General features: G+C 37.8%; 1 protein-coding gene across 8 annotated transcripts in view; it reads left to right on the top strand.

The window, feature by feature from the left end:
* LOC124302303 (protein-tyrosine sulfotransferase) overlaps positions 1-25585 on the top strand; it is a 270777-nt gene that overhangs the window by 218307 nt on the left and 26885 nt on the right. Inside the window, exon 4 of one of the 8 annotated variants that reach the window (XM_046758303.1) lies at positions 10926-11088. The exons of 5 other annotated variants lie outside the window; for them this stretch is intronic. The gene's annotated coding sequence lies outside the window, so the exon portion shown is untranslated. Of the gene's footprint in view, positions 1-4840; positions 4860-10917; positions 11089-25585 lie in introns of those variants that run through there. 2 more of the 8 variants (XM_046758310.1, XM_046758308.1) reach the window with 2 other exon arrangements.

The following is a 25585-nucleotide window of genomic DNA, read 5'->3' on the forward strand; positions in this document are numbered from 1 at the left end:
CGCAAATCTACTCGTTTCCCTGCTACTTGGCTCAGTCGTGGATTTGAAAACCTGTTTGCGCAGGTATACACGCTGCTACTTGATTGCGGGTGAAATTTGGTCTCTGTTAAATCGTGTTGAAGTTAGAAGGCAAATATACGTGGCTACGCGTTCGTTGTACAAAAGCGCTGTGGTGAATGATGCGAAAGATCAAATGTTTGCATCCACCAAAAACCGAAGTGCCGCCTGGTCTTCCATCAGAAACTACATGCCAGATTCTCTTCCCGGTCTATTTTTGAGTTAATTAATCCCGTCGTGCACTCAAGCCCCTATCGCACTTTGATCATGCCTCTGTGTACCGTAACTTTCCATCCACAGTGTTCGATACGGGAACAATATTTACAAAGGCACTGTATTAGTTAGCGAGCGAATATCGCCTCGTATTAATTTATGACCGTATATGAAATATGCTAAGGATTAATTGGATTAACACTCCGGTGTGCAAGCTGTACCAGGACCTACCGCCACGTAAAGACAATATTAGAGTTAAGGTAACTGTGCCAGTTATTGACACGTTTAGACCAAATTATTGATCCTTTTATTTTCCATAACTATAAATTTACGGCACAAATTGCGGATTTCGTGATGACTTAAACCAATTCCTGGAGGATTAAACACTACAAATTTATGTTTTGGTAATTTTAGAATTAAGGATCAAACAGATACAACCAAAAAAGGTCAATAATTGGGACAGGGTTAATAACTGGTACACTTGCCTTATTATCGTCGCTTTCGATAGCAAACCATAGCTTATTCTGTCACGTCGCAACTCGGCAACGTAATTAACCTTCTGGGTCGAGGTTGACGGTACATTACGCCATCCATTTCAATACCTATCGAATGGTTTAATACTTCAAGGCAACCTGAAATTTTATCACATTTCGATAATTTCGAATTTCTCAAATTAGTCGAGCGATGATTTATTCATTCTTCAATTTTCTATTTTGATACAATACAATCTTTGAATATTTTTTTCAACTCTTGGTTTTGCAAAAATCTAATTTTCTTGCAATAATTGGAAAATGTAATCTGGTCAACAACGATAGGCATAACATGTTGCACGTTCGACGTCAGCAACTTTTTTTTACAAAAGTAAATGTGCCAAAGATTTGCAGTATATTTTCAGAAAATTTTGTTGTATTGACAACATCTATGTTTAAAATTTGCGAGGAATATATATCTATAAATAAATAACCATCAAACATACGAACGATTACTCTTCCGGAAAGAATGCAGAAACCCTTATACAAACGTGATTATTGCACTTACCACCAACTTGGTTTGGATGCGATCGTAGGTTAAAGAGTTGAGGCGGAATGATAATGATAGTAGGATGAGTAGAGCTGAATATTCTAAGTAGATGGGGAAAGACTGAGAGACAGAAATTAAATACCTGAGATAGTAGATACGGTAGGTTGAGGAAATATTAGAAAAATATGTAAATGAGATGGAGATCTATATTTTCCCAGGAGGAACAATAAATAAATACTTCACATTATACTTACAACCTACTTGATATTTCCCCAAATGAAAACTTATCTTTGTGCAAAACTGAGGCTTTCGCATTCAGCGTTACGATTAAATGAAATATACGAGCCCGCTCCTTTTTTCCAAACAAAAACATTTAATTCTCATTATCTTTATTACTACCTTATAATTCCTTCCGCTAACTTGTGATTATTCATCCCTTATGCACCTGCACCATCTACTTTTAATGTTTTTTGTAGAAACTTTAACTGCAAGTGAAAACTAGAACCGCGATTCTTATATTGTGTGTCAGTGATGAGAGTAGGACAATCTATTAGTTTGAGAAATATCATTTATTTACAAGCAATGTCAATGTATCAGAGTCATTAAAAACAAATGTAATAATTAGTCGCTAATTAGTTGCTTTTTAATTGCGGAAATGTTTAATTTTACTCTTCTGGCATTTTCGGAAAGAACGTGACAAACCCAACTTAAGATTGAGCTGGTATCAGTACATCGTGAAAATACTGAAAATATTCACTAATTAATTGCTATCGATAGACGTCAGTTTCCCCCCCTTGGAAACCACCCCAACCCCTAATATTGCACCCCCAGTCAATGATTGTACACAACTTTTGTTTCATTCCCAAATTCAACGTCCTATCGACGCGTGAATTAATCGCTCATTAATCGCCAGTACTACTTTTCCGAAACCAGGTTAAGACGGAGAGAAGGTGGCCATTTGAATTACGTCATTTCATAAACAAAATTTGTCATCTTATCATATACGCTCTTAACATCGCTGATAATTAATTGATTCGGAAATCTGCCTGGCGTCCAGTGCTGAAAAGCGTGCCCAAGAGGTTTAAAAAATCAAGTGAAAAACATCATTTCATAAAGGTTAGTTTTTGGTGTGGCAGCAGGGAATGATATCCTGAATTGAACAGTAAAAATGACAGCCACTTTGGTAGCTGGAAAAATAGCGGCAGATAGCAACAAAGATACGCGAAAATGTGTCTGTCTTACGTCATACCAAGGGCTGGAACAAAAGTGAATATTTGCAGAAAGTTATCCAAAAAAGGGCAGAGAAAAATCGTGACCTGAACACCCTGGATCGTTCTGAGACAATCACAAAGAGCATAAATCTGCGCACATTAGAGAACGGGTGCTACACTTATTTTCGATTACCAGAATTTTATTTCGTTATATTGTTATATAGCAGGTGGAGCTTATGTATTATGAATTCCTATTCATAATTATTTACTATTATTCTCTATCTGTTAGCGTTATTTAGCAATATTCGGCCTCACGATGCGTTGTTCACAGCATGATCTTAATGTCTGAGTTGAAAATTTTATTCGGAAATACATTTTTAAAATAGTAAGGACTGAATCATTAACAGTCGAAATTATTCTCATCGTTCTCGTCGTCTGTAACGTTAATAAAAAGTAATTAAAATGTGACAGTAACCGTATACGCCAGTGAATAAAATAAATATGTATGCAGCGCCTGTATCGTTCATGTCTTCATCCTGGCTTTTGGTTCAAATAATGACGTCAACGACCAAGGGTGGTGATTTTTCACCCTCGAACCGAAGTATTCCGTACTTTCCACGCCATTCTTTTCAGCTACAGTCGTGTGGGAGTAATCGCGTCGAGTTCTTTAAACAAGCATTTCGCCACCAGGTGCAAATGTAACGTGTTTGCCTCTAACTCTCTGAGATGGGTATTCTGTGTACAACTATTATCTTGAACATATATTTCGGAACAAAATTTTCGATACAGATATTAAAATTATGCCGTGAACAACGTGACGTGAGACCAAATATTGCTAAATAACGCTAACAAATAGGTAATAATATTGAATAACGATGAATAATAATTCATAATATAAAAGCTCACTCTGCTATATGTATAACAGTATAACGAAATTAACTTGCGGTAATTGAAAATAACTGTACCGTCCGTTCTCCAATCTGCGCGGACTTACCGCTCTTTATCGTCGTCTGCCAGGGTGTTCGGGTCAAGATTTTGATCTACCTTTTAGATTAGAATTTGGATAACTTTTTATAAATATTTATTTTTGTGCCAGCCTTTATAGTATGACGCAAATTGGACTCATTTTTGCGTGTCTTTATTACCGTCTACCGCCATTTTTCTGCAGCCAAATGGTTTACCATTTTTACTACTTAACTCAGAATATCATTCCCGACTGCCACACCAGAAACTAGTCTTTTTGAAATGACGTTTTTCAATTCATTTTTTTTATTCCTCTGCGCCCGTCCCGCCGTGCTCTCCAGCACTGGACGCCAGGCAGACTTCCGAATCAATTATCAGCGATGTTGAGAGAGTATATGATAAGATAGAAAATTTTGTTTATGAAATAACGTAAGTCAAATGGCCATTAGCTCTTAAATCAGTTCCGATGACATATAATCTTCATTGTCGATCAGCCGATTTTAAATTCGCTACAACTCCTGATCGTTAAATCTCATTATTATATCAGTAACATTGAATTCATCAAATTTCCGGTTTCTGATTGAAAAAAGAAACCACATTCAACATGCTTGTGATAATAAAATCGCGCTTCCAATTGAAAAAAAGATCTAAGTAGGTATGTGATTGATATTTTTTTGTATTCTTTCAAAATTTTTCGCGTAAATACGAACAGCCTGCATGAATGATTGTTTGACTAATACGATCACAATTGCAACTGGCCCACCATACTTGAATAAGTATACCATTAAAACAATGACACGCAATAAATGTATAACAAACAAAATGACCAAAATCGACACCTACGTCCGTATTCGTTATTATTGTTATTATGAGTGGCATATAAATTCCTGAAATTAATAAATCGGTAAATCTTGGACTGGATGCTTGCAATAGGTGATCGTGAAAAATTTATCGTGCACGTTTATTCGACAAATTTTCTGAGACGCAGTTCTGCTACCGTATTAGTTCCGTAACGAAAGCGCAGTGGACGCTAAAGCAGCTTTCTTTACCATATCGCGTGCGTGACATCAAGTTTAAAATTATTAGCTATCGATTTCACCACCGCTTGACTGACCGATTTTTTGCGAGTAGATCGTAAAAAGTTACGTGTGAAGTTTACTTCGTTGTGAGAACAGTTTGATTATCTCGCCTTAGCGGTGGATTGTCTGGGGAAGAAATGGATTTATAAAAGTGATTCTGACGATTACCTCGTTTTTTTCGAAAATGGCAGAAGCGAAAAAAGAAAAACGATTTTTCAGCCGCTAATTACCACATTTGTTTTTAGTGGTTGCGCTACATTGACATTGCCAGCTTAACGGAGGCGGATTTTTCTACAATAGGGCAAAAAGATGGAAAGTAAAAAATCACTCTTCACTTACGCTAAGAAAGCACTATTAGGGCAATACACAACGAAAAAGATGCAAAGAGTGGTTTACTTTAGCATTGCTAGGAACAAGCTCACACTTCAAAGTTCACAAGAATCGAACATTATACTTCATATTATCAAAATAATTAGTTTTTAACTTACTTTTTATCCTAGAACGAATAAGCATGCAAACGAATCTATTTCGAAATATGATAACTACAAATTCGACATCTGGAGATTGCCCAGGTTTTTATTCCTTCATCTCTAGTACAATAGTTGCAATGGACGAAATTTAATCAAAATATGAATATCTGATACATGCATATGAGAATTCGCGTTCTTGTAAGAACCTGAAATCTTCGGATGAAATGTAAATCAAATTCATCAATTTATTCTGTTAAATGTACTTCACGAACCTCGCATCATCATCATCATATAGAATACCGGTAAATTTGAAAACTGAAGGGAGAATAGGCACAACAAACAAAGATAAGCATTTTTGACAAAAAGGTTAATGTAGAATCACGTGGTACCGTTTTTCAAATTAAAAGAATAATTATATACCTTTTATCTCTCGGCAGCAATCGGCGATTATTCATTTCATGCCCCTGCAGTGATACACCGCGTGATTGTGCACGCGTCGCGTGTGGCTTCGTTCTCTTTATTTAAGGGGGTATTCTAGTGTAGAAATTTGAAAAAATCGATTTTTTTTTTTTTTATATTTTCAAAGCTTAACCTTTCAAGAATGTGTCCTTAAAAGGACAAGTCAAAATTTCAATTATTTTCAGAGATATAGCTATTTTAGTGACACGTCTTCGATACTGGCTCGGCTGGAACGAATTTTACTCGAAACTTTAAACGCGTTTTTCTCAAAACTACATTTTTCAAAACGGTTGACATGATTTCTCAAGTTCTATTAAACCGATTTACTTGAAATTTGGTGAGAATCTTCTCAATACATGTCTCTATCGCACGAACTATTATTATAACGAAATAATAATTTTTACTATTTTTAAAAAATTCAGAAACGTCCAAAAAAGTCAAAAAACACGTATTATTTTTTCGGACAGCCGTAATTTGGCAAAAAAAAATTTTTTTTCGACTTTTTTTTAGTTAGTACGATGGCTGCATTTATGTAGATTAATAATCTTTTTTTTTTTTTTTCTGATTTTGAAAATGCTTGCAATCGTGACAACATTGGCGCGCCATTTTTTTTTGTACCCCCCACTTCAACAACTCATAGCACTTTCAATTTTGTATTTTTTGACTTGTTTTTTTTTTTTTTTGTAATCGTGAAATAATAATAAACGCCTGATAAAAAAATGGATGGTAAAAATATTTTTTGTTTTTTGTTTATAGCACTTCAAAAAACACCTCAAATTCATGCCTCTACACTAGAATACCCCCTTAATCATGGGTTCCATACTAATCCCTAGCAGAGTTTACCATTGAAAAAAGGGTATTCGTTGCAGTATCGTTTTGCATCATTTATAGAAAAATTGTGTATTTGGGGTATTCCATTTTTGACAGATAATTTTTTGGTCTCACAGTCACAGAATTTGACACTCATCTACGATTCGCTTTCTAGTGATTATCGAAAAGCTAACCCCCAGTTACATTACCTTCAATATTAGGAAATTCGAAAGATATTACAATTCCAAATTCTTAAAAAAAAATCTTTTTTTTGACAATCTTCAAACAAATATATTTCGGGTTCTCTCGATCGAAAATAAAAAAACAGCCACATCTATCAAGCTGTCACCGCCACATGAGAAACATGACGTTTACCATCTAAAATAACTAAATACTAATTAGGTGCTGATTAAATGCCATAACGCCAAATTAGTCGCACCGCGTTAAAAAAAAAAATGCGGCGGTGCCAGTTTGGATGCGATCTAGCAGCCCCACATCGAGATGTCTACTAAGGGTGAGTAATTACGAAAAAAGAATTACACAGTAATTAAATGCTAGTTAGATGTTCGAAGAATATTCAATGCTCGAATTTGATGCTCGTTGTTTTCGATTGTTTTTTTTCACAATTTGTAAGGCTGCTGCAGACACTATCAAAACAATCGATCGCAACTCGACCCCGTGCTGTAGAATTTGGCTGCACACGACCAACGAAACAAATGACTCGATTCAAAAACGTGACTTTACTCTAAAATTCTTTGACTCTACACGTAATCACGAAACTCATGCTACGGCCACCAAGCACAGACGTCGGCAAACGAATTTCGAGCACTTTTCGACACGTAAACTAAAAGTGGCCAACCGTTATTCAGCGCGTCAGTACTTGATCGCTCTCGAAATTTGTTCGCGAAAAATCAAACAGCGCTTACCGCTACGTACCGAAACCATAAACTCGCCACATTCCTCGTATTTCGACATCAAAAGGTAACTTCGCCACAGCAGATCATTTTCTTCTCAACTCTTTCACTATCGGTACTCTCAATTTCGCGTTCAACACCAAAAACTTCTAATTTGTAACATAACCAGGACAAGAGTAAAGAGCTATGCGGAGCCGAAATTTGAACATAAGCGCTATTGTTCGCGAAATTACCCGATTCTTGTTGGTTCTCAGATAACGACATTCTTAAATTCTAGCGTATCGCTAACGTCGATGTCCACTGTCACGGAATGCTAATTGGCTGACGTTTCGGTCGGTGCTCCATATTCCGGCATTGTCGTGGTGATGTCCTTACGTTGTAGTGACGCCCAGGTGTTTTTTGTGGGGAGATTACGGCCCGCTGGCCAACAACGGCAGTCTCGTCCCGTTCGATTTCCCTCGCGGCAGAGCTCTACGTTCGCACTGTCTCCGTAATGCCGTATGACAATTTCAGCCCATGGTGGTTGCCATATGCTCGTCATCTTGTTGGAAATCACCGCCATGCTACCATCACGTGACTCCGCTAAAACTACTACCGATCTTCCACTTGGTGTCACATATACTTGAAAACAGAAGAAACAAAAATCCTGAAATATCTTATTTGCCGCCAGTCTGTTAAGTATCCCCTCTTAGAGTTTCGGATGCGTGACCCTCCTCCTTGCGCTTCCCAGATAACAAAATGAATACACGCTATTAGCTCACTATATGAGACACATGTGTCCTCATATGCAACTCATATGACATTCACGTCGTGATTGCATTGCTGTGTTGGTATAATCAGTCACATTGTGATTGTTTCATGCACTAAACTTGAATGTATCTAGATCAGTGTTAAGCGTTTTTTCAATTAATCTCATTCTAATTACAAATCACGAATATAATTTGTAATAGATAAAAAAGTCATCACTACAATTTCAATTTGTAACTAGAGGAATAAAAACACTAAATACAATTGTATTTTTTAATTAGCAATTTTTTTCCCTGATGACAAATTGAAATTGTAACAAGTAGTTGTTTTCTTAATTGCAAATTTGCTATCCGCCACACCCTGGCCCGACACTCACCTGCTTGAGCCCAGCCTAACCGACCGGTCCGTACATCGCCCAAACTAACCCAAATCATATACGGCGTCAATGCCCGCGCACCTGCTTGCGCAGCTCGGTCACTCGGTGGGCCTCTCTCCAAGGTCCGCGCTATTCGTTGAACCTCCGGACGCCGGCCGGATCGGACACTTCATTCCGGAGTGAGTTCGGGAGCGAACTACCACTGATATCTCGAATAAAAAAACCTATCTTACAGCAGAAAAAATCCGTTATTTTCAGAATCAGTTCGCTTTTTATTCTGATCTATTTCACCTTTCTTTCTTCCTTGTCTCTCCTATTTTTGGATACCCTTTTTTCAATGATTTCGATTTCTCATTTTTGAATTTTGGTTGAAAAATAGTAAAAGTTGTTGTATCAGGAAAGATATGTTGAACGCTGAAAATTCAAAGTAAAAATGATATTACTAAAGAAACTATTGAGTGTTTGAAAAATTAATAAAAATACGATAGGTATACGATAAATAAATATAAGATATTACAATATCAATTACATAAATTATTTATTAATACTTACTTTATCTAACTAACTTTCGTAAATAAATTTTTATAACGAACTATGTATCAACATACCACGTATTTTAATACTACACTTATAAAATTATTATTTTATAAATTATCTGAACGAACGGTTGACAGCTGTGCCTTCTTTCTCTTTCAATTGTTGGTGTTCGCCGTGGTCGCTAACATGCTGCAGCATAAGTGCCAACTGTATGCCGCGCTGAATAATCATATTATAGTAAAATGACCGTCTAGAAGCTTTTATGATCTTCTACTAACTTCCAGAGGGTTCTTATTACTCTCGATGCTTCTATAAGCATCTGTGGCGTTGATTATCATATTAATTCACTAGAACGTTCCAGATTCGTATTCTGGGCATATCTTCTATACGAGTATGTGGTGCATTATATGCACGTCATAGGAATAAAACAACAATATAAAAAATCGCGAACCAAATCCAAGAGGGTGAGGGTCAGACCGTAGTCGAACTGACGTGGAATGCCCCATGTACTAACGGCTACCACTTTCTGTTACCCGTTCCCAACTTCAATCCGCAGAATTAGTCAGTACTACTTTCTACGCCACTTTCAGCATCTTCTGTGATTCCTTCCGGATCTTCCCCGTCTACATCCATATCCTTTGCCCTTGTGTCTTCGGCTGTCAAATCATTGTTTCAGGTCGACATCTTCGACGTCGTCGTCTTACAGATAGTCATCTTCGTGCTCTTCCCGGAGTGTTCTCTCAGTCAACTTTAATTCAGTATCGCTTTGAAGCTTAGCACCACGTTTCCTTTCTGATTTAAACATTTTTTACTATTATTTCGAGACCTTTACTTCGTCGCTCACAGTACCTCCAGCATCTCATGTTGAAATTCTTCGACTGTTTGCGATCTTTGAAGTGAGGACACTTCTTCGTTGCAACTGCAATAAAATCGTTGAATATATTCTGTGCACGTAATAATCTATCAAAATTACAATTCACAGGGTATTGTTGTGCGAGGTCCACCAATAGACTATGGGGTTGAGACGATAAAAACCGTTTCTCATATTACACGAATTACGTTCTATGGTCTAATGAGTATTTACAAATTTAGAATAATACGGCGTGCAAGATTGATTGACAAAAAACTCACGGTATAAAATTTTAGACATTTTCGTGTCACGAAATTTTGTGTTAGTTTCACTTCCTATCCAATGAATTTGAGATACGAGTTCATCACTCATGGCTTCCTTGAGATTATAGCTAATAGCTTCCTTATCTTTGTTCCACCAATCGTACGCAAATGGAAATATTGAAACACAAGCAACGTTGAATTGTTAATGGCTATTGATACTTTCCTTATATTAAAATTGACAGTATATAAAAATTATGTCGATGTGATGCAAACAAAATTTTTTTTTCTACCTCAATCTCCATCAATATTTCTTAAGTAGGTAGTTATTGTATTCATATTAACTTTTTCCATTGACACGCTGTTTTCGAAAGTTTGACATCGCAGTTAGTGAGTGATAAAAAATTACTGCTTTATTGTAGTTTATCAATTTTTTGTGCGTCTTTTTACCTTGTTCAAAAATCTCGAAATCAACGAGTCTTTTTGATGGAAGCCCTTCTGGCGGTGGGTACAACAACTTTTGATCTAAATTTTCACCCGGCAGCTCCCGTAGTTTTCTATTCTGCTTCTTACTTGCCTTGTGGAAAATAGCAAGAAACAAAATGTGTTGTATTGCAAAGTGTTTCAAAGCTAACGTCTCTGTATATTTTTCGTCGATATCCAAAATTTAAATTGTGAATTTGCAAGAATCTATTCTATGTAACATGTAATCGCATTACAACAAGAATTCTTACTGTATAGCCTAGTTCATTAAAGAAAAACAAATAATGAAAGATAATTGTTTTGCACTCCCTACTCAGTCTAAACGTTTTAAGATTAGATCCTGTATATTCTTTAGAGCTTTATTTTCACTGTCATCAATCGTACGCTCAAGCTGATGGCCGGTTTCCTGAGTTGAATATATGTTATTTTTAGTTCAATATTCTTCCTACATTTCACTAAGGAGCATTCATTTACAGGAGCAGCCATTTGTATAACTTCTGGCTGAACTTCAGGCACAGCGACGACTGGTTTGTTTCGGAAAATAGATAACGCGAGTATTGAACTATAACAGCTTGAATGAAAGATACAAAAAGAAGGCTACTGAATCACTCTGCAAATGGATATTTCTTGAATAACATGGTACGTGATTTCATAACATACTACGTCGAAATCTTGTATTGATATTCCGCAAATACCAAAATGCTAATTGCGTTAATTTTAATATATAGTTTTAAATTTGCTTACGCAGCAGTTTCAGCAACTCTCTCAGTGTCGATTGAAAGAAACATAAGTTTCTTTGGAAGTATCATGTTCCATTATTTTCTTCTTTGGTTTTAATTTTACAACAAGTCTTCCTACATCATGCGATGATTTTTTGTTCGACGTTACCTGTGTTTCATTTTAGGTCGTTGTGCATGTATTATTTCTGGTCGTTGTACGTACTTCATCTTTTCTCGTTATTGGTTCGCTGGTTATTGGTCTCTTCATTGTCAGGTTACTTGTTATCGGTGAAGGTACGGCCATGGTTTTCATAAAACTTAGTACATGTCCTACTTTATTCCTCACTGTTACAATCGTTTTAGGTCTCCTATGGTGAGACGCCACATCGGAAGACGTCATTAGGATTTTTTTAGGTGCTTCGATCAGTTGGCCACTACTTAATTTTTTCGCAGGGGGTACACTCTTTGGCTGCGATAAATGATAGCTCGTCTACTACGTTCTCGCAATGATATACACCAACCAAATCTGACGTTAGTCCAAAATCGTAGAGTTGTGTCATAACTTGCATTTGTTCGACAGTAAGAATAATGTTCATTCCAACTTGTAAATATTTTGAACAAGACTGACAGTTTTATTTTTATTTTTTTGAATACAGCAGTTGTTACAAAGATTAGTTGCAAGTGTTTTGGATAAATTGATTATAGCAAATTGATAAAAATATACGTATTTTCTATATAATTTTTTTTTGTTAAAGTACGAACTTTCACTTGGGTCACACTGCCCCATCTAGCCGATGTGTACAATCGTTTGTAAGGTAATATTTAGGAATATTCAGAGTTTTAAAACCTTACGCCGATGTTAAAAAAATTTTACCCATTTAATTTATATAAAGCTTAAAAAACTGGTGAGACGTATTTCTGTGAAAAAATATAGTAAACGATTCCCTGCCTTTCCGTAAAAACCCCTAATATTTCCCTGACTATTCCAGAATTTCAGAATTCTATGACATTTCCAGGGTTTCCAGAATTCCCTGACCAGTGGCCACTCTGTATACGTAATTAAAACCATATTGTTCTATGAATTCCAATACAAATTTGCCTCGACCGTTTGCTACAGTGTCGGCAGAATTTCTCTTTGACAGCAGACTATGCAGATTGCCGTAAGGAATTATTATTCACCTCACAAAGCAGCTGGCCTCTTGCACTAAAATCTCCACCTACAATTATTGATAAATTTGTAAATCTAACAGTCAGCTCGTCCGCTAAATTTTGAAGAAGTTCAAGAGTATACAGACTATAACATGGAGGCTTTATACAAGGTGTCGCAAAATAAAGCGCAAAATTCTATGATCGAATATGACATGGGGCACTGCAAATTTTTAAGTCTGAACGTCATCTCAGGGTCGAATTGACGACTTTGACCAAGGATGCGATATCCTTGAAAATGTAACTACTAGGGTACAATTTTAATATAACAACGTTAAGCACAAAATTGTGGAAGGTAGAGAGGGACCCTCCCCTTACAAGGTACCATGGACATAGTTGCAATAGTTACCAGCGTTTGGCTGGATTACAGGGAGTAAAAGCTAGTAGTAGACTCGACCTATTTTCCACACAACAGAGATAACTGAACAGCAGAAGTCAGAGAACTGGTCGCATACAGCAGGGAGAGAGCTCTCCTCTTGGTTGGATGTGATTCTAATGCTCACCACACCGTGTGGTGCTGTGTGAAAACCAACGAAGAGGGTAGAGCTTTCAGAGTATTTGTCGATCACAACGATAATCTTTCTCCATAGAAGAAATAAACCGACCTTCCCACTGTGAACAAAAATGAGGTATTAGACTTATAACTGTGCTCCCGGAAGGTAACATCGACGGATGTGGAGTCTCGTGAAAATGCTCACTTTCTAATCGTGCACACTCGCACTTTCGATCAGAGAAAATTGTGCTAGAATAGGTGACCAGAGTGGTTTCGATGTTTCCGTTTAAAATTTTTAGATGATCTTGAAATGACCTTGAATTTTGAAATTTCGGTCACCGCTTAATGTATCCCTCAGACCTGAGAGACGTACGCTATTATTATTATTATGATCTTTTTCAGGTTTCTTTACTTATTATCGCAAGATTTTTTTTTTCAATATAGAAGGATTTGAACACGACGTTCTAAATCAGACTGCGCATTTTTTACTTTATGCAAATACTCAAGTACTCCATGTTCTCTGATCAAAATCGTACCAAGATTTTTAACTCATTTATTTGCTCACCTTATTTTTTTGTTATTCGCTACAAACCTGGGTTTTTATAAATCAAACTGAACACGGAGGTGAGGTAAAGTCGATTATAATTTTAAACTCGCATGCAAAGCTTAATATCACTTAAGTCCAAACAACTTCACACGAAGTATGTGCATGTAAATTTTGTAAGCGAGCAGTCTCAAGCAAGGAAATTCTCTCGGTTTGTTCGAAATTCAATTACAATGTTACTACAAGCGGTTGTTCCGGGATGAATACCTTGTTACGTATCCATACCTGTACAACATTCACACTGTGGAAAGTACTTAATGATCGCCGCACAGTTCATATTCCTTCAACGTCCTGTAAGGTGGGGACTATAAGCGAAGTTTTACTGCTGCGGTAACGTTAACCAATCCTTACGAATCCCACCATTATCGTTGGTGCCACAGATATTTGTTTAAAAATGTATATAAAACTTGGAAGAAAAATCTGTTGCACTTAGGTAACCACATTCTGTGTCACTTTCGACCTGTTGTTATACGCTACGTAATCCGACAAAAGCGAGTGCGATGCATACATATTATTTCGTCTCTTCGTTGTACGTTCCTTGCTCTTAGAAGGTAATAAAACTGTTGGAAAAAGTCGCCTCCCGTTAACTTTGCTCAATAGAAAACCGAAAGAATTGAGAAAAGGAAAGAATAAAATGCCGTTGAGTAAGTTTTCGTCCGTACATTCTTCTTCCGGGAACTGAGAACTCAAGGGGGTTCCTTGGAAGTGTAAGTACGTTACGATACCATGCATCGCCGTAGTTTTACTTTTCTTTCGAAAGTCCCGACAAGGATTCATTGACGTAGTTTTAGGTATAATTTATCGAAATATTTATGGTATCTAAGGTGAAATTTAACCCTTAGCTGGCACCGTGGGGTCGTTTGTGAACTAAGGGATTTCAACCGAAATTTTACAACTTGGAAGTTTCTGCCTTAGAATAAAAATTTTTACTACCTTAAAATGAAAAATTATTGTCCGCACATTTTTTATCTTGTAAATGACACTGGAGTGAATACCAAAAAAAAAAATAAAAAATTCAAGTCATAATACTAAATTATTTCGGTGCATGACCCCAAGATGCCAGCAATGTTATACCAGATAAAGGTGCCAGCTGAAGGTTACAATAAGATGACCTTTAAGTAGTTTAAATCGAACATCCACTGAGGGAAAAAATGTACGTAAATTGTTATGATTGATCCCAGTGTTCCGAAGTCCTAAAATAAAAACATCGATTCTGCATTCTAGACGGTATATAGATTTATTAATTGAAAAATTTTTTTAAACACTTCCCATATTAGTCGTTTAATTTTGAAACCAGGTTTCGCAAACACTGTTTTCGAACAAAAAGGTAAGAGAATAAATAACTACGGTATCGTGTAAGGACGAAGCGCTGCAAGACCGCTTGAACTTTTTTAATCAAACTTCGGACTAACCTCCGATACAGCAAAGAAAGGGAAACCTTAGTATACCGTCAGTGTAACCGATAGACGTTTTCGAATGAATAAGGCACATCAACATCAAAATCGAAATATGGCTTTTACAGTATTTCGTGGTAAAAAAAATTTGAAAAGCTCTGCTCCACAATTTTCATTTTAACTTGAGCATTACAAAGGTATGTTTATGGTATATCCTCTGCACTCTGTCAAAATTTCAGTAGCATTAGGTTGTGTGGAGGAAACAGCTCATCGTAAGCACCGCTTACAATTCATTATTATAGAATCTTTATTTCTTCACACCTAGAGTTTTTCGGCACAAATGGGATTAGAGCTGACGTTATTTCAATTTTGCTTGAAATGCTTACGTTTAACTGTTTCAAATCCATGGACTTATAACGCATGGACTCAGACCGTGAGCAGTGGGGGCGTAAGCTGCAAGTTTTTAAGCCAAAAAATAGCGATTCTGTCGGTTTTCATCAGCACAACCACAAACAAATTTGTTACGTCCTAGAACTCATAGCACGTAGCACGTAGAAAAATACAGACTAATCCCGTCATTCTCTGTTTAACAATCTCACTCGCTTCGAAATTGTTTTATTGGCTGTCGTAGGCATTAGGACTCTATGCATTATGAATCCATGAAGCTAGCAGCCAGAGTTAGCAATCAAACGTGTTCATCTTTTTGGAAATACAATAATTTACTTCAGTTTTATCCTCATAATTGTATAAAAGTATTGGAGGTTCAAGGTATTTCACAAAATTTTGATTTTCGAACTTCACTACCTTATTCGGATGAACATTAGAACGTTTGGTTGCTAATTCTCGTTACTGACTCTGGCTGCTGGTTTCAGCCTCGTCCTCGTTCCATATTTTTTCTCGGAGTTTGGAAAAATGTTATTTTAGTCTCCCCGAAGCAGCAGGTATTTCAGCATAAAAACTATTGTGACAACTAACAGGACAGACGCTTTTATATTGTGATGGATATCTTTCCCTTAGAAATCAAAGTACGGATGTGGCACTCAAGTATGGAGCATTTTATGCCAACTCTACGAGGTTATTAGGAACCATTTTTCATTTGGCTCGAACATTTTTAAGCAGTTTCAAACATGACGAGTTAAGTGGTCATCTGGATGAAAAAAAGGTTATTCCTGTACCAACTTATGTTGATTCAATCAAGTATAGATTCTCATACAATTATCACAATATAAAATATAAGATTTTCCTTATTTTCAAGCCCATAATAAAAATATAACGATAACAACTAAAGGTTTTTACTATTAGGTCTTAAAAAGGGGACACTTGGCTTTGACTTTTTCTCACAAAACATATAATAGAGCATTCGGACCTGAAGCGGTGACAAGCTAGTTTAAAATGAGGATCAGAACAAGCTTGTAACGAATTTTCTATAATTTGGTCAGGTTCTGTAAAACGCGTAATGATGGTATAAATATTATAATTAAATCAACAGTTTAGATTAAATTTATTTAAAATATTGACGGGAGGTTGAATTAACAATAATTAAATGTAACTCTTATCTTTTTTTGAGGCGTCATGTGTTAAAAATAAATATTAATCCCGTTAACTTTGTGTCATCAGTCCTTATAGATCTCGTTCAATGTTGTAATTGACGTTAGGAGATTAATGAACTTTCCCAACAGGGTGCGAAGAGATAGCAAGAAAAAAAAAACAAGTCACTAAAACTCTATATCGATGGCTACGTATTAATTTTGAATCGTCACTCTTATAATTGATGTTATTTGTGATACACGTTACCTGAAACGGGATACTCGGCTGTTCAGTATTTCGTAAAAGGGAACGTGGACCGGGAAGTGTAGGTTATGACACACTCGATATGATGATAGAAATATAATTGAAATCATTATTTATTGTGGAATTAATAAGACAGAGCTCAAATCGGCTGCCTTGTACAAGCTTTCGCCACGAAGGGTGTTCACAAGATACATACAGCGCACAATATGTACAAGAACGCGGTGAACTAACAATAACATAAACAATAATCAAGAAAACAAGAAGTACTCGAAAAGGTACTTTACATTTCTTCTCTGGGATAATTCCATTTTTTTTCCAGAGGTGGCAGCACCATACGGCGTACTGTAGGGATCATATCCTTCATTTCACTCTAGATTTAGAGTGGGCGAAACCGGCAACGCAGCTACCTGTGTGGAACAGTCCCGATCCGGCGCCCACTTCAAATACATCTTGTTGTTATAATAAAGTTAACCGAAGTTTATTTACCTTCATATCAATTATTCTATTGAATGCCATTCGTCAACAAGCCTGTTACCGGAACAGATAACCAGACAAATACCTACAGTACGACGGTTAGCCCGGCAGAGTCGTGGCACTCGGCAAGTTCACCGTGTCTTTCACTTGCGTTCTTACTTGCGCTTCGAAATGGCGATCGTCCCTGTTTGGTAACGTCACGCTAGCTGGCGGAAGGGTTGATGGTTTATGGTATTTATTGATATTCCCATCACAATGTTGGGAAACAGGTTGTAAAAGAAAAACAAAAGAGATACAATCTAGTACAAAGAAAAACTTATACACGTTCACTTAAAGCTAAAAACTTAATCTAAGATTGCACCTAGCGTAAAAAGATACACACAGATCGAAAAATTGAAAGTCAAAAAACGGAAAAGGCCGAGAGTAACGATTACGAACCGGAGCGAGACTCTTCTGTCCGGAAAAGATGCTAATAAAGTCCACGCTTAAGGGCGGCAAGAGTCGTCACAGACCTAAGTTCGGCCGGAAGAGAATTCCAATGTCGAACGAAGGGGGAGCTGTTAGTCGGTTTTTCCGCAGTAGCCATGGCTCCCGGCTTAGAGAGGAAGCGGCAATACTAGTACCCAACTGACTTGGGCTCTCGGTCGTCAGCGGTCTCCCAGGATATGACAATGGAGCTGCTTGACCCAGTTATGGCACACCATTATGCTACACCTGACCGACAGATAGAGATAATCGGCATCAGCTGCAACGATACTCGTAGTAGGGACTCCGAAACTTGATGATGATCGAGACACGGTTACTAACGCCGAGGTGTTGAGCATCCGCCAGGAGTGCGGGAATTCGACACCAATTCGTAGTTAACAACGGGAGGCTGCTCTTGGGGACGTTCGGGATCTTCGGCCCGGTTAACGAGGCCTGAGTTGGTTAGTTCTGCCCTCTGCTCTTCTCGTCTCTCTCTCGCTCTCGCTTCGTTTCCCGGGCGATTGCTCGTAGGAGATTGGGTGAGGAAGGGCATGGGATAGAAAAAGAAATCGAGTGCCATAAAATATGTTCTATTAGCTGAGATTGACCTTATTGTGAATTTGCCGCCCTTCGCTGTCTGTGAACGGAATTGTACAGAAACGGGGTGTCGGCGGTCTATAACATGCGTCATAAAACGGCGTGTTACAAATTTACAACTCAACGTATGTCATGTATATGTTACGGTTAATGTCCAAAATCTGTCAATGTCGACAATAACCGAGGGTATTTGGGCAATGATGTAATAAAAGTACGACTTGATCACATGTGGTATCTGTAAAATTTTGCTTGAACTATAATCTTTACATAACGTCATGTCAACGTATAAATATAATTGCATAGATATATAATATAATGTAATATACATGAGTCAATCCACGTCAAACCGAATGAAATCGACGAAAAATGTTCATTTATCTTTTCGATTGTTGTGAATTTTTTTTAACGGATTCTATGGTTGAAATAAATTTATGAAATAATTTTTTTTTTTTTTTTTTTACCTTCAATATTTCAAAAGTTATTCCTGGTTGAAAATTTCTCAAAATGCCAAAAACCGCCACACACGCTCTTCTTCAAATCTTCATATCTCAGGTTCTATTTGTCTGATCAACTCGTTCATGGGCTCATTCGAAAGACCTGGAATTGGGCTTCCATTTTATGCTGCTTCAAATTTTATAATAGCAACAATTGAAGATTATTATGAACAAAGAATTTTCAAACACGATATTCATCATCGAAACCACGCTGTAAAATTCCAAAAAAAAATGCAAGCATATTCCTTGATCAATTTCCTATAACGTAGGTGAGTTTCAAATTGGAGAATTAATGGAGCGTATTTTTTAAATATTAATAATCGAGTGGGGGCGCACGCACGCGCCGCCAATCCACTTATCCGGCAAGCGGCGTGGATCAATCTTATGTCAAGCACACACAAAATGGGAAGAATTTTTATTGAAAAACTACACAATTCCAAAGGTTTCTCATCACGGTATAAGAGAGTGCGTCGGCGCACGCTAAATTTTTTTTTTTCACTGTACAGTCCGACCTCTCAGTAAGTCCGCAAAACCCGCCGCGACGAAGAGTTTTTCCCAGAATTTGAGTACACCCCCATAATGCGCACGCTCTCTTTCTTTTTTTATAGGCTGCACGTTCTTATTAATAAATTAGCACTATGGCCGGCAACCTTCATGGTGGTGGTGTGGAGGAACTCCACGCTTGGATTGCGGACCATGTGGAAATTTCACACCTTCAACGTGACTTTCTGGTGCAAAAATTCATTACTATGCTAGTTTACTCGCAACTAGAATGCCCGTCGGGTACACGCACGAGCGTATTTACGTCCCCCCCCCCCCCCTCCCCCTATCCTCACCAATTTCACACCCTCAGTGAGGTCAAGCTGCCGGTCTTGGTTCGCACGCGACCAATTGGAGCTTCGAGGTTGAGACGGAGTGGGGGAAAATGCGCAAGCGAAAAACTGGGAAAGCGGGCTTATTGCGGGCGGTCTTATTGAGAAGTCGCATTCTACTTGGCGCGAAATACGACCCCATCTCTTGATGAAATAAATTTGTCGAAGATCTTGAACAATTGTCGGAGGTGACGTTAGCTCACCTAAATTCGATCATTCTGTGTTCTTTTCACACCACCGTCTTAGAACTGTAATATCTAAGCCTTCGCGCAGCTTTAATCGATACTGGTTTTTTTTTTCTTCCTTCAAGCACATTGAAAATTTTCGATTCACAATAATGAATGTATGAGTTTGATGTTCGTCAAATAATGAATGCGTCAATTTTTTAAAAGAATTTGTGATAATATTTGTGTAAATCAACGACTGCATAACAAATATGTCTGGGTTAAGTGTACGCGTGATATTGTTTTTTTTCTACAATTACTCGAAAATGGGATACTAATAGCAAAAACAATAACTTCACTTACTTCAGGATGTCGATATATTTGTTATCGAGTTGCAATGATTTCGGATGTGTCTTGTAATTTACGGTGCTGCAAAAAAAAAAAAAAAAGTGAAAGAAATGACAGCCATTGAACTGATCTGATGAACGGGTGGGCAAATTCAAGTTTCAAGAATATTCTAAGAATCTCAACGTAACTACAAAACGATTTTAATATTAATAACACAGAAACACGGTTTTAGAGAAGTTGCTCGGAAAAAGAAAAACTTGCGTCCAAATTGAAAATGGCATTGATCAAAAATTGGTCGTGTAAGCATGAAATGACAGCAACACCAGCAGCAAGTGTTCCATGTCCACCTCTCGTTGTGGTCTGCTACAGCTTGTTCAACATGTGAAGCAGGTGCCATCGGCGGCCTTGAATGTGTCAAAATCAAACTGAGGGTCCGTACAAGCCGTAGAAACAATACAAGTCGCGGTGAGTATCGGTATAGTATAAAATGACAAAAGACACTCGGGTGGTAAAATAAACTGGAGAATAAGACATTGCGAAACTTGATCAGTCATGAATTTTTTGATACAGCAACCTACTACCATACCAACTTCTCAAGCTTTTCATCGAGTGTGTGTGAGGCAACAGAGTTCAGGTCGAGCTACTCGAGTTGAGTGCGTGTAACAACGCTAGTAGCCTGCAGCAGTACAGTAATCAAAGAACGAACACGACTAAGAAGCGATGAAACGCGGGACTTAGAGAAGAAGGAGAAGGAGGAGGAGCGAAAACTCTCCTCGCTATGGGAACAATATGTTTGAACGTCGACCATCACCCACCCACCCACGCGAGCGCTATCATAAACATTGATCTAAGAGTTCACAGAGTGGAGCAGAAAATGTACGAGTGTGGAACAGAGCATGGTGGTAGTGAGTTTGGAGGAAAAGAGGAAACTATAGAGATGAAGAAGGGGCCGGCTAGCCAGCAGCAATATTGCGGTGATTGTTCTCATCTCTCATCGTGGACGGCACCGAAGAGCCCAGGCTGGGTGAAACATGAGCGTTGATAGCCGGTCTTTCCCGCACCACAGGCGCGAGAGCCACCACCGAAAAATGGACACTTCCTTTCCTGTCTCTGCGACGGTATTCCTCGTCCCGAGCTTTATGCTCGGCCTTTTTCTTTCTCCCAAAAAAAGCTCTTCAACGGCTGCTTGACAGTGGACCGTGAAGCTCAAAGCGTAACGGATATACTAACCGCTAAAACCACCCTCGAGTATTAGGGTCAACGCGATACGTCGTAGCTGGTTCTGTTTCACTACTTTATTTACCTCTTTCACCGAATGAATGAACTTTTTATCCCGTAGATGGACGCTGCTATAGCTAGCCTACATCGCGAATGTTGGGCCTTTAGCTCCCAACGATTCTTGCAGATGTCAAAAAAATTTCTTTGAATCCTGCATTTCTTTTTTCTTTGTTTATGAATAATTTAGTTCTCTTGGGGTTTTTCAAATTGCGCACTTTGTATCCGTGATTTTTTTCAACATATTTGAATGAATTTTTTGGCAAAGATTGATCGGTATAGCTTTGAGAACTTACACATAGTTGTCAAAGTTTTTCATGTAATAAATTTAAGTAAAAATTTTCGTGTCGTTATCGAGTGTCAAACAGAGCGTCGTAATTTTTACCATTCTTCATGGAATTCGTTCACGTATAATCGTAGCAGCACGAAAGCAATAGAAGTTTCATAATAAACTTACCAGTATAATATACTGCGACCCGGATTTTTGTCTGTAACTCGGCCACCCGAAGAACTTACCGAGAACATACCGCGTGAACAATAATTTGGCGACCCGCGGTGATAACTGAAACAAAACTCTACAAAACGCATCGCAAGATTTTGTTGGGCGCCTGACATGGTCAACACGCCTGGAAATCTTTAGCTTCGCTAAACCACGGCTAATATACTTGGTAGCTTAGTACCGCGGAGAAGAGAGGGGTGATTTTGGAGAGAAAGAGATACATACACTCGACAACTATACGCTATTTGATAAAAATAAAATAAAATAATACATTCTGTCAAGCAGCTATACAAAAAGAAGAAACAAAATCATTTAAACCTCGCTCTTTACGATTCATAATCAAAATATCAGAACTTATCATAACCTACGCTATTACTTGAGGGCTCATATACCTTGTCTACATTATAACTTCACCAAAAATTATCCAATCTGCAAAAATTCAAAAGAATCTTGTAAAATAATGTAGTAGTAATAGTCTGACGGAAATTTTTTTTTTTTTTTTTTTTTCAAAAATAAAGAAGTTGCAGTATTCGAAACGTTAGTATGTATTTAAAAAAAAAATCGTGTCTAATAATTTATGAAAAATTGCCGAACCGAAAAATTAAAAAAACCATTCGTCAGACTGTAAAGAAAATAATTGTCAAGATTTTTAAAAAAGTTGATAATCTTAAAAGTTGCCAGAGTTATCGTGCTGACGCTGTTTAAAAACATAGTTTCGAGAAAAACGTGTTTAAAGTTTCTGGTAACTACAACGTGAACTTACGGCTAATCTCCCATTCCAGCTTCGTACTGTACACCTTCTTCCTCTTATATCTTCGTGTTTTTTATGGTTCTGGTTGGACTCGGAGCTTCGACGCGAACGCTTCATTCCTTAAAAACTAAACTCAACATTCTACATTCTCAAGATGCAAATAATTCTGAACTCTAAATCTAAACTCAACCACAAAGCGATAATCGCTACAAAATCGAACTATAACTAATTTGTCGACGGCGTGCCGATCCGGCTAGACGGCATTCTCTCTAATGCCCGACTGGGAGCTTCGACGCAACCGCGAGATTACTTGACAAACTAAAGCAACTAAACTGAGCAACTAAAATAAAGCTAGATATTATCCGAATCTCAAACTCAATTAAATAAATCCGAACTCATCCTCGATGACTCAATTTAAACTACATTAAGGTAATTATAATCTTAACTTCGCTAAACTGAACAAAATCTACAGAGCTCAAAATTATACGAAACTCACATAAACAAATTCTTAAACTCGATCGTAATTTAGCCACAACCGAAGCTCAATAATACAAATTTTGCATCGCAATCGCTACCTAAATAGATACAATGAAAACGCCAATTTTAATCAAGAATTACAAACGCCAACTCAACTAAACGCAATCGCAACGCATGTGGATTCAAATTTTCTCCAAATTCTCAAATCCGTCATTTGCTAATTCGATCACTCAGTTTCAGCAATTCGCGACATACACGAGAGGTGACACTGAAAAACCACGATACTGCGACTATATCCCGTACAGCGTAATTTAGGCTGCACCGAAATTACGACAAAAAAAAAGCAATTTGGAACCGTGACTCTACTCGAAATTCTCAACAAACTCAAAATTTACTTTATTCAAACGCGAACTCAGGCTACCGTCACCACGCAAGAAGATCGACAAACAAATTTCGAGTACTTTTCCATAACGCAAATTCAAAACGGCTATCCATCGTTCGGCAAGCCTTTACTCATAACAACTACTCTCGAAATTCGGTCGCGAGTACATAAGCAGCGCTTACCGTTCCATATCCACGCAACAAAAGCTCCAACCCCCTCGTGATTCTTTGGCAGCGTCATCTTTCGCAAAACTCTTCTTCAAAGCGTTTCGTTACTCAAACTCGGAATTACACCTTTCGCAAATGACCGCCAAAACTAGAGTAATCTGAAAAATCTTATAACCTGCCACAACACCGATCTCTGTACGCTACGTCCCACGTAACGTCATAGCCGCAAGAATCCGCAACAATTGATCGAACCTCGATTTCGTAGATTTCGTAACTCGACGCGCCTGTCGGAGCATCGCGATGCGGAACTTGACGCTAGATCGCAATTTCATCCACTGCACAGCTCTACGATAATTCGGTGATGAACGGGGTGGTGCTCTCTTATCGCTAGTCCATCCTTCGCAAATTTGGTGGTTAGCTGTTGACGGGGTAAAGCGAGTAGAAGCTGCGGAGCGCCAGCTACCAGCGGGAATCACGTCCGCCTTGGATTCCAGCGATGCAAAGATCTTTGTCGGTTCCCCCTTCGCAGCCTCGGCATTCTTCAATCGAAATCGTAGCTGTTCGGCATTCCTCAATTTCCTCGAAATCGTCACCTACTCCCTGCTTGATGCCGTTGAAACTGGAAAAACAAGAAGAAACAAATAGTCCTGAGATATCATATTCGCCGTTCGCTACAGTGTCACCTCTCGGAATCCCAAATGCGTGACTCCAGCTCTGGCGCGCTTTTTCACGTACTCGATAATCGATGCCACAAAATCTTTATTTTTAGTTCCACCTAGAGTTCCGGGAGCTTTTTTTGACACGTATACCCAGGAATAACATATTTTAAAGTAGGTAGCCAAAAAGACGTTTGAAATATGGCTCATGACCCATTTTTTGCCTTCGAAAAGATATTTTTATTTCCGGAAGAGATGTCTTTCGCGATTCTTAGACGCCAAAAAACTCACATCTGTCAATCAGATCTTGTTGACTGATTCAAGTTTTCTGCCGTCTGGGTACCGTCTTCTTGCTTCCTTTGAATAGTATTCGGGATCTATCCGAATCCCACGTATCGCCCTTGTTTTGATAACATGCGTATACCTAATTAGACACAAGCTTGAGGGCAACCCCTCATGGTCTATACAATAACTCACTATAGCTGCGGATACTAAATTCTATAACAGCATAAACCTCTCGGAATTGTGCTAATTTGCTTAAAATACCTCCTACCAAGTTTACTAATCGCTCGTAGTCAGGGACCGCAAATTACAGCCACACCCTCATTTACGTTCGGTTAAAAATAAAGCTAAAAGCTAAAGCTATAAGCTAAAATAGAAAAAAGGCATGTAAGTAAAAAATCAGAAATTACCTTTTTTATCGGTTATTCTTGCGATTGGGACAATGGGAAATCAACAAAGCTGCGGAAGAAAGACTGATAATTGTATTGAAAATCAGAGATTCAAGATATTGTATTCAAGTCTTTGAAAATGATGTCTCAACTACTGCGATAATTACTTGCCTACTGGACGATATTTTACACTGTATTGTTCTTTAATCTCATAAATTGTATACTCATTTCGAGACATCGAAGAATTTGAAAAAGCATTTGTTCATTGATCAACGATTCTTTACTTTAACTTTGGGCACAAATTTTTCCTCCATATTATGCCACGATCATTTCGATATCATGTGTAAATAGCCAATTTTTATTCGTAAAATCCCAAAAATCTCGAGAGTTTGAAAAGCGCAAATTTGTATTAATATTAACTACAAAATCTTATTGACGGCATTTTATCTCGTTTTACTTTTTTCGAATTGAGGTTTCATCTAATTTTCATAGCACGGGCCGTCATTGTATTTCAGTTAAATTTGATGAGACCCCGTATCAGAATAGTTAGGTATACCCATGAAGTTTGTGCCCAACTACTGGGTAATTTTCCATGATTTAATCACAGTCTAAGTTTTCTATCGTGGTCCTTCATTGC

Source organism: Neodiprion virginianus, chromosome 4 (assembly GCF_021901495.1).
Source record: "Neodiprion virginianus isolate iyNeoVirg1 chromosome 4, iyNeoVirg1.1, whole genome shotgun sequence".
In the NCBI taxonomy this organism is placed as follows: Eukaryota; Metazoa; Arthropoda; class Insecta; order Hymenoptera; family Diprionidae; genus Neodiprion; species Neodiprion virginianus.